Source organism: Canis lupus, chromosome 7 (assembly GCF_048164855.1).
Source record: "Canis lupus baileyi chromosome 7, mCanLup2.hap1, whole genome shotgun sequence".
Lineage (NCBI taxonomy): Eukaryota > Metazoa > Chordata > Mammalia > Carnivora > Canidae > Canis > Canis lupus.
Window position 1 is genome coordinate 13,242,655 of NC_132844.1, and position 13,831 is coordinate 13,256,485.

Below are 13,831 nucleotides of genomic sequence, written 5' to 3' on the forward strand. Positions count from 1 at the left end.
GTTCAACTTCTAAAAAACACAAATCTATTTTATATAAAGTTGAGGCTAATTGAGGACTTTAAATAAGTGGGAAGAAAAATGAGTCTCATTTGAATCATTTTGTTCCAAAGTTTAGTAGAATAGGCTTTATTCTTTGACTATCAGCTTAATACTCATAATCTTGTGTTAATTTAATTATAAAAAGAAAAATTTATTTTATTTATTTATTTAAGATTTTATTTATTTATTTGAGACAGAGATCATGAGAGAGAGAGAGAAGCAGATGGAGAGGGAGAGGGAGAAGCAGACCCTGCTGAGTGGGGCTCGATCCCAGGGCTGGAATCATGACCTGAGCTGAAGGCAGCCCCTCAATGGACTGAGCCACCCAAGTGCCCCAAAAGAAAATTTTAAAAAATAATCTCTACATAGAAACCTAAGAAATTAAGTTATAGTTACATAAAATAATTTGAAGAATTTTGACCAAAATGAATACATTAGAAAATAAATAAACCTCTATTCTAAGTACCTTTGAATTCTAAATTCAGATCTTAATATAAAAACTCAATACATTAATGAAATTTGAGGGGTAACAAATCTAAATTATTTTAAAGTACTTTAAAGGTATTCATTTTGTAATTATTTTCAAATGCATGTAACAAACCTAAAATGTCAGTTAACTCCATACTGAGTTCAAACAAATTCCAGTTTGAATCATCAGATTCATTTCTCTATCTATCTATAGATAGACAGATAGATGATAGATAGATAGATAGATAGATAGATATTATTCTTTAGTTCATAAATTGTTTATGAATGTGCATTTCCAAAGCATTTAAGATACTAATTCCAGAATTACTCAAGTAATTCTCAAACATCACTCAAGTCTAAGTTTATTAACCTGTATCTTTAATAGAAAGGTATTTCTAAGTAAAACAGGACAAACCTAGCTCCTGCCCAGATGTCTTAATCTAAAATTAGTTTAGGTTTTAGGAATTGGTATTAATGTGGTTTTATTTTCAAGAGTGTAAACTCCAAGAGCATATTTTGTCTGTTTTGGTCATTATTTTATCTTCAGCACCTAGAGTAATATTGAGCACATGATGGGTACTGAAGTCTTGGCTGAATATTGAACGAATGCATTGTATACCTAGTCCTACTCCTAGAGAGTACCTAATTCCCTTCTCTGGTAGACCAAGGCTTACAGGAGAGAGGCTCCACAATTTGACTTTTTCATATGGTCCAGGCTTGTCTCAGGCTCAGAGTTAATATTTTCTCCAAAAATTGTGTGCTGTTATCTTTAGAAATAAGTTTTTATTATGTGATGTTACTTTTAATCATATTGAGTTACAGTATCTTTTAGAACGTATAAAGTCACTTGGGCATACTCAAGGAAAAAAAAACTCCTTGCTAAGCTGCCTCCTCAAGGAAGTTAACTGGCTAAGTGCAAATGTTCCAATTTATTCACTGTAACCAGGAGACTGATGTGAGCTGGAAATTTTTAAATGTTCGAAGGATTAGCATTTCAAAAAGACATATTACTAAATCCTTTTCTTAAAACTCCTCATACTCAATTTACTCTGAGAACATTTCTCAAACATTAGTAGAAATGTTTCAATAATGTTTCAAAAGATAAAATAAGGAAAATCACAAAGATTAGAAAAACTCACACTTTTTTTTTAAGCATATCCATTGACAGAAGTTAATAAGTAGAACACTGCATGGAGTTCATCTCCTTCAAGGCAATATATTTCAGAACTCATATAACAGAGATCAGATTGAACATTTTGCTATCTATTACCCAGAAATAATCCATCATTTTTTATTTCCCAGAAACTATGTTTAGAGATACTGTATACATCCTTCAGCTTGACTTGCAGTCTTGGATCTCTGTTAGATGAAGCAAACACCCAAAATATGTTTTAGAGATGTCTTTACATTTACTGCTTCCTTTTAATCTTTTTAAAGCTTTCTTTTTATTTATGTTTAAAAATATATACTCATTAAAAATGCAAACATTAGCGAAATATGTGCCTTAAAAACTGCAAATAACCAAACCCCAAAACTAATAACTATTAATGGATAATGAACATACTTCCTATTTTTTTCACTCTATATACTAAACTGTGTGCTGTGTATTAGATAGCTATGCTTGTATGTTTTTACAAAAATGTAATCATACAAAACATGGTATGTTATACAGTATCTTTTTTTTGTCTAACAATATATCTTATAAACCTTCCCATGTTAGTAAAAGCAGATAAATCTCATTTTGTAAAACAGCATCATCTTATGACTATACTATAAAATGTTTATCTAATATTGGACTGGTGGACATGTAATCTTTTCCTTTTTTCCCCTTTTATAAGTGAATATTATTGCACTCTGATCTTTCTTGTGCAGTTCTGTAAGATGACTTTTCTAGAAATGGAATTTCTTGATCAAAATATACATATTTAAAAATTTTAATTGCCAAATTCTCTAGAAAGATTATATTAATTTACCTTTTCACCACTATGAATCAGAACATACTTCATTACACCTTTGCCCTCATTAAATACTAATGTCTTAATGCCTGAAAATATTTTATATAATAAATATCTTATTTTAATTTATATTTTGATTATTGGTAAAGTTACTGGGTAGTTTATGTAGATTATTTCTTCGTGGATTATTTAAGAACTCTTTGTATAATAGGAATATTTGCCTTTAGCCAGTCTTACTGTTCCAATTATTTTCCCGTGCTATTGCTTATTTTTTAATTTGATCATGATATTTAGATATTTTTGCCATAGAGATGGCTTGTGCAATCTTTAGTAAGATCTTCCCTATATATAAATATATATAAAATAAGTATATTCAAAGGTGGGAGAGTAGTGTCAAGATATTTAGCACTATCTCAATATGATTTTAGATTTATGCACAAAAATGGTAGTGATAGATACATAGATATGCTATATATCCCATGCTACTAGTATACTGGTTTGCACATATTAAACATCAATCCTGCCTCTATGTTTTCCCTTATTTCTCTTACAGTTTAAATTTTTATATTTAAGGCTTTCATTCACATGGAGTTAATTTAGTATAAAAAAATGAGGTGGAGAATATAACCCAATTCTCCAAAAGGCTAAATAATTATTCTATTATTATCTATTAAATAATTAATTCATTTTGCTTCAGTGATATGAAATGCAATCTTTATTTTGTATAAATTGTACATACATTTCAGAGGAAGGGTATTCCAGGAGACAAAGTAGCTAGTTCAAAGGATCTAGCAGAGGATGCCTAGAGTGTTCAGAAAAGAGCAAGGAAGCCAGTGTGGCTAGAGAGAAGTGCCCTGGAGTGAAAGGACCAGGAGATGAAGGGTTACAGGAGAAGTAGGAGGACTCATATTATGCAGGTCCTCCTAATCCACTCAGTATCTGAAAGATTTTTTTTTATTGGTTTCCTTTGCTTAGTTGGTTTGGTTGTTGACAGCTAGGAATGAGTATAGATTTTTTTTTTTTTAATCTCATAATTTATCACACCGTTATTCGGTCAGTTAAATTGTCTTTCCTTTTAAGATAAATTTTAATTGTTTATTTTCTTCAGTAACATCTATTTTATCTAGGGCTTTTCCCCAAATTCATTAATATGGAAAGGTGCAAAAAATTTTTTTAACATTTAAAGCATGTATTTTCCCTCAATTCATAGGTAAGGTTTTTTCCTTCTATCCCCGTTTATGTTTCCCTTTCCTTTTTTTCTTCACTAAGTTATCTTGTAGCTTAGTTTTTTTCATGAACCAGCTCTCAGATTTGTCTATGTCACTGTTTTCCATTTTTCTAATTCTTTAATTTACATTTTTACTTTTATTTTTTGTGTATTCTTTGAGTTAATTTCTTGAGTTTGATAATCATGTAATTCATTTTTATTCTTTTATGTTCAATAAGTTAAATGTTTAATGCTTAGAATTTTCTTCTGTATACATTCTAGTCATATCCTATAGCTTTTGATTTATAATGGGGCATCTTTATGTCCTAGAAATTCTACAGTTTGTTTTGATCTTTTCTTTGATCTAAGAATTGAGTTGTGTAGAAGAGAGGTGTGTGTGTGTGTATGTGTGTTTACCAGTTTCAATATTTTCAGTTCCTATTTTTGCTATAACTTTCTGTTTTATTGCTTTTTAAAAATATATTGTTTCTACTGGTTTTATGCATTAAGACCTAAAGTTTTATATTTGCAGTCAATGTGAGAGTCCTTAAAAGAAATTAATAGATACATTTACACTTATTAGTGAACCTGAATTTAGCATTTGAAATCTATCCAAAATATTTTTCACTTTTTCTCTGAACTGATAAGAATCATAGGATAAGTTGAAAGCACTACTTATCATTCAAAGAATAACCTGAAATTACTACCTTGCATTAATACATTGATCCTATCAATGCAATCAAATCCATTCAACCAATCCAACCCAGTAATGTGTTAGGCTCTGTACTAATAATGTGGGATAGTATCATAAATGAGCCACAACCCTTTCTCTCTCACTGGTGATGATTCATTAAGAATATTGTGAAGGGTCACCTCGGTGGCTCAGCGGTTGGGCGTCTGCCTTTGGCTCAGGGCATGATCCCGAGGTCCCGGGATCCAGTCGCACACTGGGCTCCCGACATGAAGCCTGCTTCTGCCTCTGCCTACATCTCTGCTTCTGTGTGTGTGTGTGTGTGTGTGTGTGTTTGTGTGTGTGTGTGTGTGTGTGTGTGTGTGTGTGGTCTCATGAAAAAATAAAATAAAATGAAATGAAAATTATGGGCAATTACGAGAGAGAGAGAGAGAGAGAGAGAGAGAGAGAGAGAGAGAAGGTCACACACAAAGTCTGGTAAGAGAACACAGTAAGTGGAGAAAGTAATTCTGAGAGGAGAATCAATGAAGGCAATAACGAATCATTGCCTTTCTCTAACAGGGTCTCCAATATCTATTACAGCCTATGAGAGAGATCAGAAAAGACAGATTGTCATAATACATAAATTTGGCCTCAAAATACCATGAAGTCTGTGCTATAGATGTCATGGTTTGGATCATAAACCTGAAGTCAGAAATATTTCATTACATATCTTCAAATGCAGATTTTCTGGCAAGACTTACCAAACTATTTCTCAGATTAGAGCAAGCCCCTACCCTGCTTCAACCCACACAATTGAAAAATATATGTCTTAAGAGAATTTATATTTGAAAGCATGAATCTCTGAGGCCATACTAAAAGCTAGTGAGAAAAAGACTGTCAGAAAGGGAAAATAAGGTTTTATAAAACAAATCAGGACATTTGTCTTATTATTAAAAGGTGCCAAAGAACTCTAGGGATTGTGGTGCTCAGGTGCAGAATAATGAGCCTTGATTTGGCAATGGAAAATTCCATGAAGGGCCCGGTAATATGTTATGCTTTGCTACTCTAAAAATTTTTACATTTATATTGTGATTTTCATCCTTCATTATCCCAAAATGCTTTATTAACTGAAGCTACTACAAAGAAAATCTTACTACTAGCTTGGGAGAAGGGCCTAGTGATATATTTTTAAATTAAAATATCAAAAACAATTTTGTTTAAGGAAGGGAAAACAAAATGATACCTAAGTGGAAGTTTTAGAAATAACCCAAAGCTAACAAATATTAGCACCTTCACATTTTAAGTTTAGATTTTTTACATGTATTTGCACGGAGAGTAAGAGCAAAGGGCTGGCCTGAGGTGATAGTTTAACAAGAATTTGGTCATCCACCCTTCTGCCTGGCAAAAACTTTGAGTGACAATCTCTGGAAAATCAGATGTAAAACTGCTACACAACACTTGTGACAAAAAAACTCTTTTGTCTGTCCAATACCCTACCCCTAAGAAATAAGATTGAATTCTCACCAGGCCCCTTCCCTTCTACCTAAGGCATTCTCTAATGCTCTTAATAGCATAAATGTGGAGAGAGAACACAGGTAAAAGTGGAATCCTTTCCCTAGACCAGCTAGTAAAGGGGAGATCTCTCACCCACTGCAAAAACACACATTCGTTGGACAGAAATTGGCATTTCCTCTTCTAGTTTGGAGCAGCCAGAGTCAAGGAGTCACGCCACTGCTCCTGGTTTGGGGTTCACTGAGGAGTGCATGGGCTTCTTCCAAAGGCACCTTCCCCCGGATGGAAGAAGCAGCCTCATGCATAGCAAATTGTCAGGGAATAGCCAATAGTCAGTAGTTGCAGGGGAAAGTAGTCAGAAGGAACAAATTGAGTCTGTCTTCCCTGACAATGTCACCATGATTATGTCACCTCTCTAGGCTTCCGTTTTGAAGCAGGATAATATAATGATTTTTCAACAAAGCCAATGTACATTTTTATGCATCAGAAAAGCAGAAGATTAGATTTGATCACTAGAAGCTCTGTACTGCCAAAAAATTCTAATTCTTCCAGACGTTGGGCGTGCTCTGCCCAATAATCTTTAATACCTACTTCCTCAGAACTTAAAACTATTTCCTATGTTGACTTTTCTTTTCCTAATAGTGTAGGAGCATGGACTCTTGAGTTTATGCTTTAGGTGACCTTGGGAAAATTACTGATTCTTTCCTTGGCTACACATCCCCACGTATAAAATAGGGAAAATAATCATACTTACTTTTGTGGGTTAACAAGGAAAGCCCTTAGAATAGTATTTCATACCAGAATGTACTTTATATAAACTGTTATTGTTAATGGTCACGTTATACAAGGTATAATCAAATACAAATTTTGAAGATACAAAACAACAAACTATATAAAAATTAGAAATCAAATTAACCACCAAATTAACACTTTACATATTTTACGTATTTAAAGGCAGAATGTTTCACATTTTATCATGCCCATTTCCTTTAATATTATAATGGGAGGATGTTCTCCTGTCATTAACAATTTCAATAATGGTTTTAATGGTTTTCTTATAGTCTCTCATATGAGGATTTATTGTGATAAATTTAAATTTCTCTAAGAAACAGGCGATTCGCAGTCTTACTATTTGAAAATGCTACAATAAATATTCTTGTATGCAAACATTAGGCTAAATAATTGATTTTTATTTTCTCAAGATGTATTCTACATATGGGATTTCTTGGTCAATAGGAATTAACATCTTCAGGGCTCTCTATATGTAGCTCTCAACTGTTTTCCCAAAGAGCTATCCTAACTGTCATTGCTATTGCTGGAGTTGAGAGTTGAGAGTTTGGAGTTGTTAAATTACATCTTATTCAGTGGTAACTATTACCTTTAGGTAATCTTTGATAATTTTATAGATAAAAAGTGTATATTAATTAATATGTTCCTTTGAATGTCTGTTGTATTTCCTCTGTAAATTGTCTTTTCACATCTTTTAAAAAATATTTATTTATTTATTTGAGAGAGAGAGAGAGAGAGTGAGAGTGTGTAAGCACAGGGAGGGGCAGAAGGAGAAGTAGACAAGCAGATTCACCACTGAGCAAGGAGCCTGCTGTGGTGCTCCATGCCCGGACCCTGAGATCAAGGCCTGGGCAGAAAGCAAGAAAGCAAGACTCAGACGTTTAGCCTACTGAGCCAGCCAGGCATCCCTGTTCACATCTTTTGACCATCCTTTTATTAAATTATTTGTGTTTTATCATGATGTTGTTTTATCATATAATCCTTTGTCATATTTTGACAATTTTTTCTCTACAGTTCCTATTTATGTTTTGCTTTTGTTTCCAGTGATATTTTATTCATTCAACAATTATTTATTGAGCACCAACTGTGTGCTGGTTACTGCTCCATGCTCTGGGGAAATGAGACAGTATATTCTGCAAAGAAAGTAAGGCAGAGAAGGGGTGCCTGGGTGGCTCAGTCAGTCAAGTGTCTGCCTTTGGCTCAGGTCATACTCCTGGGCCTAGCCCCTCTTGGAGGGTTTCCTGCTTGGGGCAGGGGGTGCTGCTTCTCCCTCTCCTTCTGTAGCTCTCTCTGCTGCTCACCCTGCTTGTGCTCTCTCTCTCTCTGTCAAATAAATAAATAAAACCTTAAAAAAAATAAGACAGAGAAGTCCTTGATTTTATAGAACTTACAGTTTAGTTAGGGAAATAGATACTAAATAAGAAAATAAGCAATTAAACAATATAATAAAATTGATCTTCAAATGGTACTGATGCTTTCCAATCTACCAGAATACCACAACATATCTGTCATTCATTGATTATAAAGCTTAGGGAGTATTTCCCAGAACACAAAAACTTGACAGGTTACAGGGTGATAAAAGCTGTTCCTTTCTTCCCAAAAAAGGATTACCAACTCTAGCTGCACACTAGAAACATCAGTTTTTAAAATATTCAAGCCTATCTACCCCTCCTACCCCATGAGTTGGTTTTGGGTAAGGGTTGGGCACAGATATCTCCTTAGAGTTTGCCAGATGATTCTAATCAACTTGAGATAACAAGACTAAGACGTGGCTTTTATGTTAAAACAAAAGATACTAATCTAAGTCACCTTGGGATATAATGAGACATACAACTCTCCTTATTCCTGGGAGAAATCCAGATGACTGGAAATTAGATCTCAAATCATCTGCTGATAGTTAAAGGGAAGGACTTTGGGAATATAACTAATGACATAAATATAGACAAAATTAAGAGAAACGCATTATGTGAAAGGAAAAGCGGATGGTAGTAAAACATATACACCATGAAAGTCTATATTTGTCAGTATAGGATTATGCTACAGCATTCAGGATAATTTATAGTGGTTAAAAATCACAGAAGTTTATTTCTTGCTCAAGGTAAATATCCTACAAGAGTTGGCAGGGAGCTCTGCTTCACAGTCACACTCAGAATTTTAGGCTAACACATGACTTTAAACACAAGGAAATAAAATGAAAATCAAAGCACCATATATTTCTAAGTTGCCGTGCCATAAGAATACTGCTTTTCCCCCTACATTCTCAAAAAGAATGATAGCTGATAGTTACTCTGGTACCTGCGTTGAAGTGCTCTATAGACATTTATTATTATTAATGGTCAGATTATACCTCCAGGCAAAACCGGGTTTATAATTCCCTATTCAAAGCTGAACTCAGCATCATGAAGGAAGAAAATAAATGTGAGTTGATGAATTTGTAATACATGTTACAAATTCCTGTCCACCAGGGATATTGTTTAATAATGTGACCAACTAGATTAGCAAGTCCTCCTGACATCCGGATAAATGTAAGGGTGACTGGTGGACAGAGCTAAGAAAGAAGGTAGAGACACCAAGCTGTTTATTCCTCCTGCATGGTACTTTACAATTACGAATAATGAAGTGAGTGGAATGTATTCTATTTTTTCTAAACTGCTATAGCCTAGTGAAGTAGGTGAAAAAGAATCACAAGACCTGACAAAATCAAGAAACAAAGGGCATCCCTTCTCCAAAAGAAAACATCAAGTAATACTGACACAATATATTTTTAATGTCACCATCTGACACATGCCGAGTCAAGTGAATGTTGTTGCATGGGATGTTACTTCAGTTGATTGAATGCCATGTTCCCGAAAAATCAGTCAGCAGCGTGATCCAAAGAAACCTCTTCTTCAGATCCCTATGTGTCCATCCACTTCTTGGAAATATGAGAGGATGATATGAAAGAGATTAGATGGATCTTCCCCATAGTCATGAAAAGAAGTCAGAATCAGTATGGGTCTCTTAATCTTAAATACAACACTCTAGGAATGAATGAGTAGTCCTTCCCCAGCTTCTGCTATGTTCTTGAAATACTTTGCTGTAAACAAAAATCTCTATTGAGGAATTTAGGACTCAGTGGAAATGGGTTTAGGGAATTAATGACACAAAAAGACCTGTGAAAGCCCTATAAATATTTTTACCTTAACCAAAATAAAAGAAAAATAAAGTTGATTAAATGGAATAGCAAGAATGGATTAAATATGTTTACATGAGTAACTAATACTTAGTTTTTATTTTCTGTTTCTTCTTTACTAGGGCTACTTCCGGATATTCTGTTCCCATTTTTTTTTACTAAGTGACTTATAACATGTCTTTATTTTGTTACAGCTTAATAATATACTGAAGAGGAGTGTAGTATCTTATAGTTTTTGATACCTTTCTTCTCTTATGACTCACATTGTTGAATTCTACTTCTAGAGATCCAAGAAAACCAAAATAATTTGTATACTTGACATATGAGATGAAGGGGGAAAAGATGATGACAACAACAAAATTGGGGTAATCTTGTAACTTTTTCAGTGTATTACAGAAAAGTGGATCTTATCAAGGCCTAATTCCCACACCTTGAATATGCCCCAAAGACCAGACAGAGTTATTTAGAATTAGCTTCATCTGTGAACCTAACCAAAGCCAGTATAAATTAGAACACAGCAAGATGTGGACCTGGCTCTGTGAAAACCTCAGGTACTTTTTTAAAAAACATGTCTTTTATTTATTCATGATAGACAGAGAGAGAGGGGGAGAGATAGAGAAAGAGAGAGAGAGAGAGAGAGAGAGAGAGAGAGGCAGAGACACAGGCAGAGGGAGAAGCAGGCTCCATGCAGGTAGCCTGACATGGGACTCGATTCCAGGACTCCAGGATCATGCCCTGGGCCAAAGGCAGGCACTAAACCACTGAGCCATCCAGGGATCCCCACCTCAGATACTTTTTAACAGCTTCCTACCTAACAGAGAAGGTTTAGAGTTATTTGTTCTTTGCTTCATTTTTTTTTCACAAAGGATTTTTTTTTTTAAGATTTTATTTATTTATTCTTGAGAGAGAGAAGGAGAGACAGAGCCAGAGACACAGGCAGAGGGAGAAGCAGGCTCCATGCACTGGGAGCCCGACGTGGGATTCGATCCCGGGACCCCAGGATCGCGCCCTGGGCCAAAGGCAGGCGCCAAACCACTGCGCCACCCAGGGATCCCCTCATTTTTTTATTTCTCCCTTAAATCAGCATTGCAAAACCCTCTATCATACATTGCTGACCACTATTGCTTTATCTATTGTTATGCCCCCTTCCTGGAGTGTGTGGTGTTAGGTGCTTCCACATGTGATGGACTAGTCAATCTCTGTTTTTATCTTCTGCCTTGACCAAAAAAATAAACCAAAAAGAAAAAACAAAACAAACAAACAAAAAAAAAGTAAGAAAAAAACTTACCCTATCTTCTATGGACTGAAGTGTGCCACCTCCACCCCCAAATTCATATACTGCGTCTTATTCCCCAGTGTAATGGTATTTGAAGATGGGGCCTTTGGGAGGTAATTAGGTCAGGAGGGTGGAGCCCCCACAATGGAATTAGTGCCCTTACAAGAAAAGACGTAAGTTTCACAGAGTCATCCTTTGCCTCTCCCTCTTCTCCTCTTCTTTCCTTCTCCCTCTTCTCCCCTTACCCCCTCCACTTGCCTTGTGGGTATACAGAAGATGGCCTTCTGCAAGCCAGGAAGAAAATCTTCATCAGGAACCTAATTGGCTGACACTTTTATCTTAGACTACCCAGCCTCCAGAACTGTGAGAAATAAATTTCTGTTGTTTAATCCCCCCATTTTGTGGTGGGGGGATATTTTGGTATTATATCCAGAGTACACTAAGGCACTATTCCAGATGATAATTTATTTCTCATAGTTGAAGGTACTGGAGACAATTCTAGTATGTTTCTAAGAGTTACTATTTTCTTTTCTTCTTATTCAGAGTGTGGGACACGATACTGTGATACTAGGGAGAGGCAACCAGACTATCCTCCACCCCTGATTTCTCCCTGCCCTTCCCCCAGGCTCCTTTTCTCTCCCAAGTCTCACTTCCTCCCTAATTTTCCACCACAAAATTGCTTCAAAATCTACATCTACTAAAGCTGAAATTCTCTGTGTTGATGAAGCACTTTTTGAACCAAATTTTCAAGGGAAAGAAACGTATATGAGGACAGACTAAATTAAGAAGTTGCAAATTGAAAATCTGTTATTGCATTTTTTTATTATACATATGGTACTGTACATTAATAAGGTAAAATTTAATTTAACAGAATTATACTCAAATGGGAGCATTTGTTCTTTCCCTAGCTTTAAGCAGACTTTAAAATTATGACTGATTCCTTGTCAATGTTATCTGTAAGAGGGCGAGGATATAAAAATAACCTCACATTTTGATTTTAGAAGAGAAAAATATTATTTTGTGTATAAAGCCCTGTAGGCTGTGTGTTCAAGGCCTTCTTAGACACAATTTGGTGAACATAAGTATGTTAGAGATGTGATCTCCTTTGGGGCTGGACCTCGTTCCTGACCCTAGGGAGAGGTGGACTATTTTAGGACATCCTTATGTGGTTCTGATCTATGCTGCTATACTAACCTTGGTGCCTTAGTTCTTTCTCTTCAAAGGACAATCTGGGTCTCAAAGGACTTCAGTGTTGTCCTCATGTTCTATGGGTTCTTTGGACTATAATATCAAGGTGGACCTATAATGGAATTACTAAGGGAGCTTAGAGATAGTCTGAAGCACGAGTTGGAGACTCACAAAATCAATATTTATTTATGAAAGACCTACTGTGTTTCTCTCACATTTTTTTTCTTTCCTTCTCGTTTGCAGTTAAATGTTCAGTTTACCAATTCATAGCTTTTCTGTTTTTCTTTAAAGGCAAATATTTTCATGTAATCTTTTTCATGTTCTTCCACTTCTAATAAAATAAGCGGCATGATTTAGAACCTTTAACCCCCTTGCAAGAGTCTCAGAAGACACTAAACTTATAAATCACCACTATTGCTGATCATTTCAAACTCGAAGGGCTACCATTATGTTTCTTCTGTATTTTCCTTCATGTTTGTTTTCCATGTGTTTAAAGTGCTAATGACATTCATTGCTTTTGAGATTTATCATATTAACACCACTGTAGCAGTTTATGGTGTTACATTTTACAGGATTCACTTAATATAATTTTAATTATCACTGAAAAATAGCTTTTAGTCATAAAAGTACTTTAAAAATTATAAGCTAAACCCACCATAAATTAAAAGTCAGGGCTTGTGCTGTTAATAATAATTTTATAAGATGAGAACATCACATGGCACTGTAGCTCAAAACTGAAATATCCATATTTTAAATAACAAAAACACATTTTGAGATATAAAACTGCCAAATAAAATGGTTTCTTTGTGATAATATTTTACAGCATTGTAGAAAATTACCGGTATGATAATTTCAGATTATTAACAATGCATATTAGTTAAAAAAAAACAACAAGATTTAGTTTGAAATCTTGGTGTTCTACCGTATGATGGCCACAAAATATTTTAATGTGATGATGAAAACAGTGCAAGAACTTATTGGATGCTAAACACCGTGAAGATTATTCTTGCATAAAAGACACACCTAGTTTTAAATCATCTACAAAAAGAAACTCAATAAAAGTTGTGAATGATGATTCTGAGAAACCAACATTGCCAAGGATCTCTAAAGATTCTGAGAAATTTTTAAAATCTAGAAGTTCCAATTCAGAAGATATTATAAACAAAAGTATAAAAATTCTTTATTCCTATCAAAGCCACTATACAAATTAGGATATTATTATTTCACATAGTTACCTTTTCCTTCCTAAACATGCTAGAGGAGTTCAATCTCCCTAAATTGGCTGAAATTAATTTTCTTGCCTTTTACTAGGATGCTTTCTCTATTTCTCAATAATTTCCTGCTACCCACCTCAATTTGTATTAGGTCTTATAAGACTTTGCTCAAGTTTGAGAGCTTTTAAAAAATTCAGGATTATACATAATTCCTGTCAAGGGTTAGATAAGTGTTGGGTCCTGAAAGGTTGGACAATGACAGGTATTTAGGATATTATTAATAATTTAAAGCATGAGATTGTGGGTCCAAGGATAGATATGAAATTTGGAAAGGAGCT

The 13,831-nt window shown here is 34.7% G+C and overlaps 1 protein-coding gene across 5 annotated transcripts in view; it reads right to left on the bottom strand.

Annotated features, from left to right (window-relative positions):
• The window catches only part of GRIK2 (glutamate ionotropic receptor kainate type subunit 2), a 1,079,206-nt gene that overhangs the window by 687,397 nt on the left and 377,978 nt on the right, over positions 1–13,831 (bottom strand). The window lies entirely within an intron of this gene.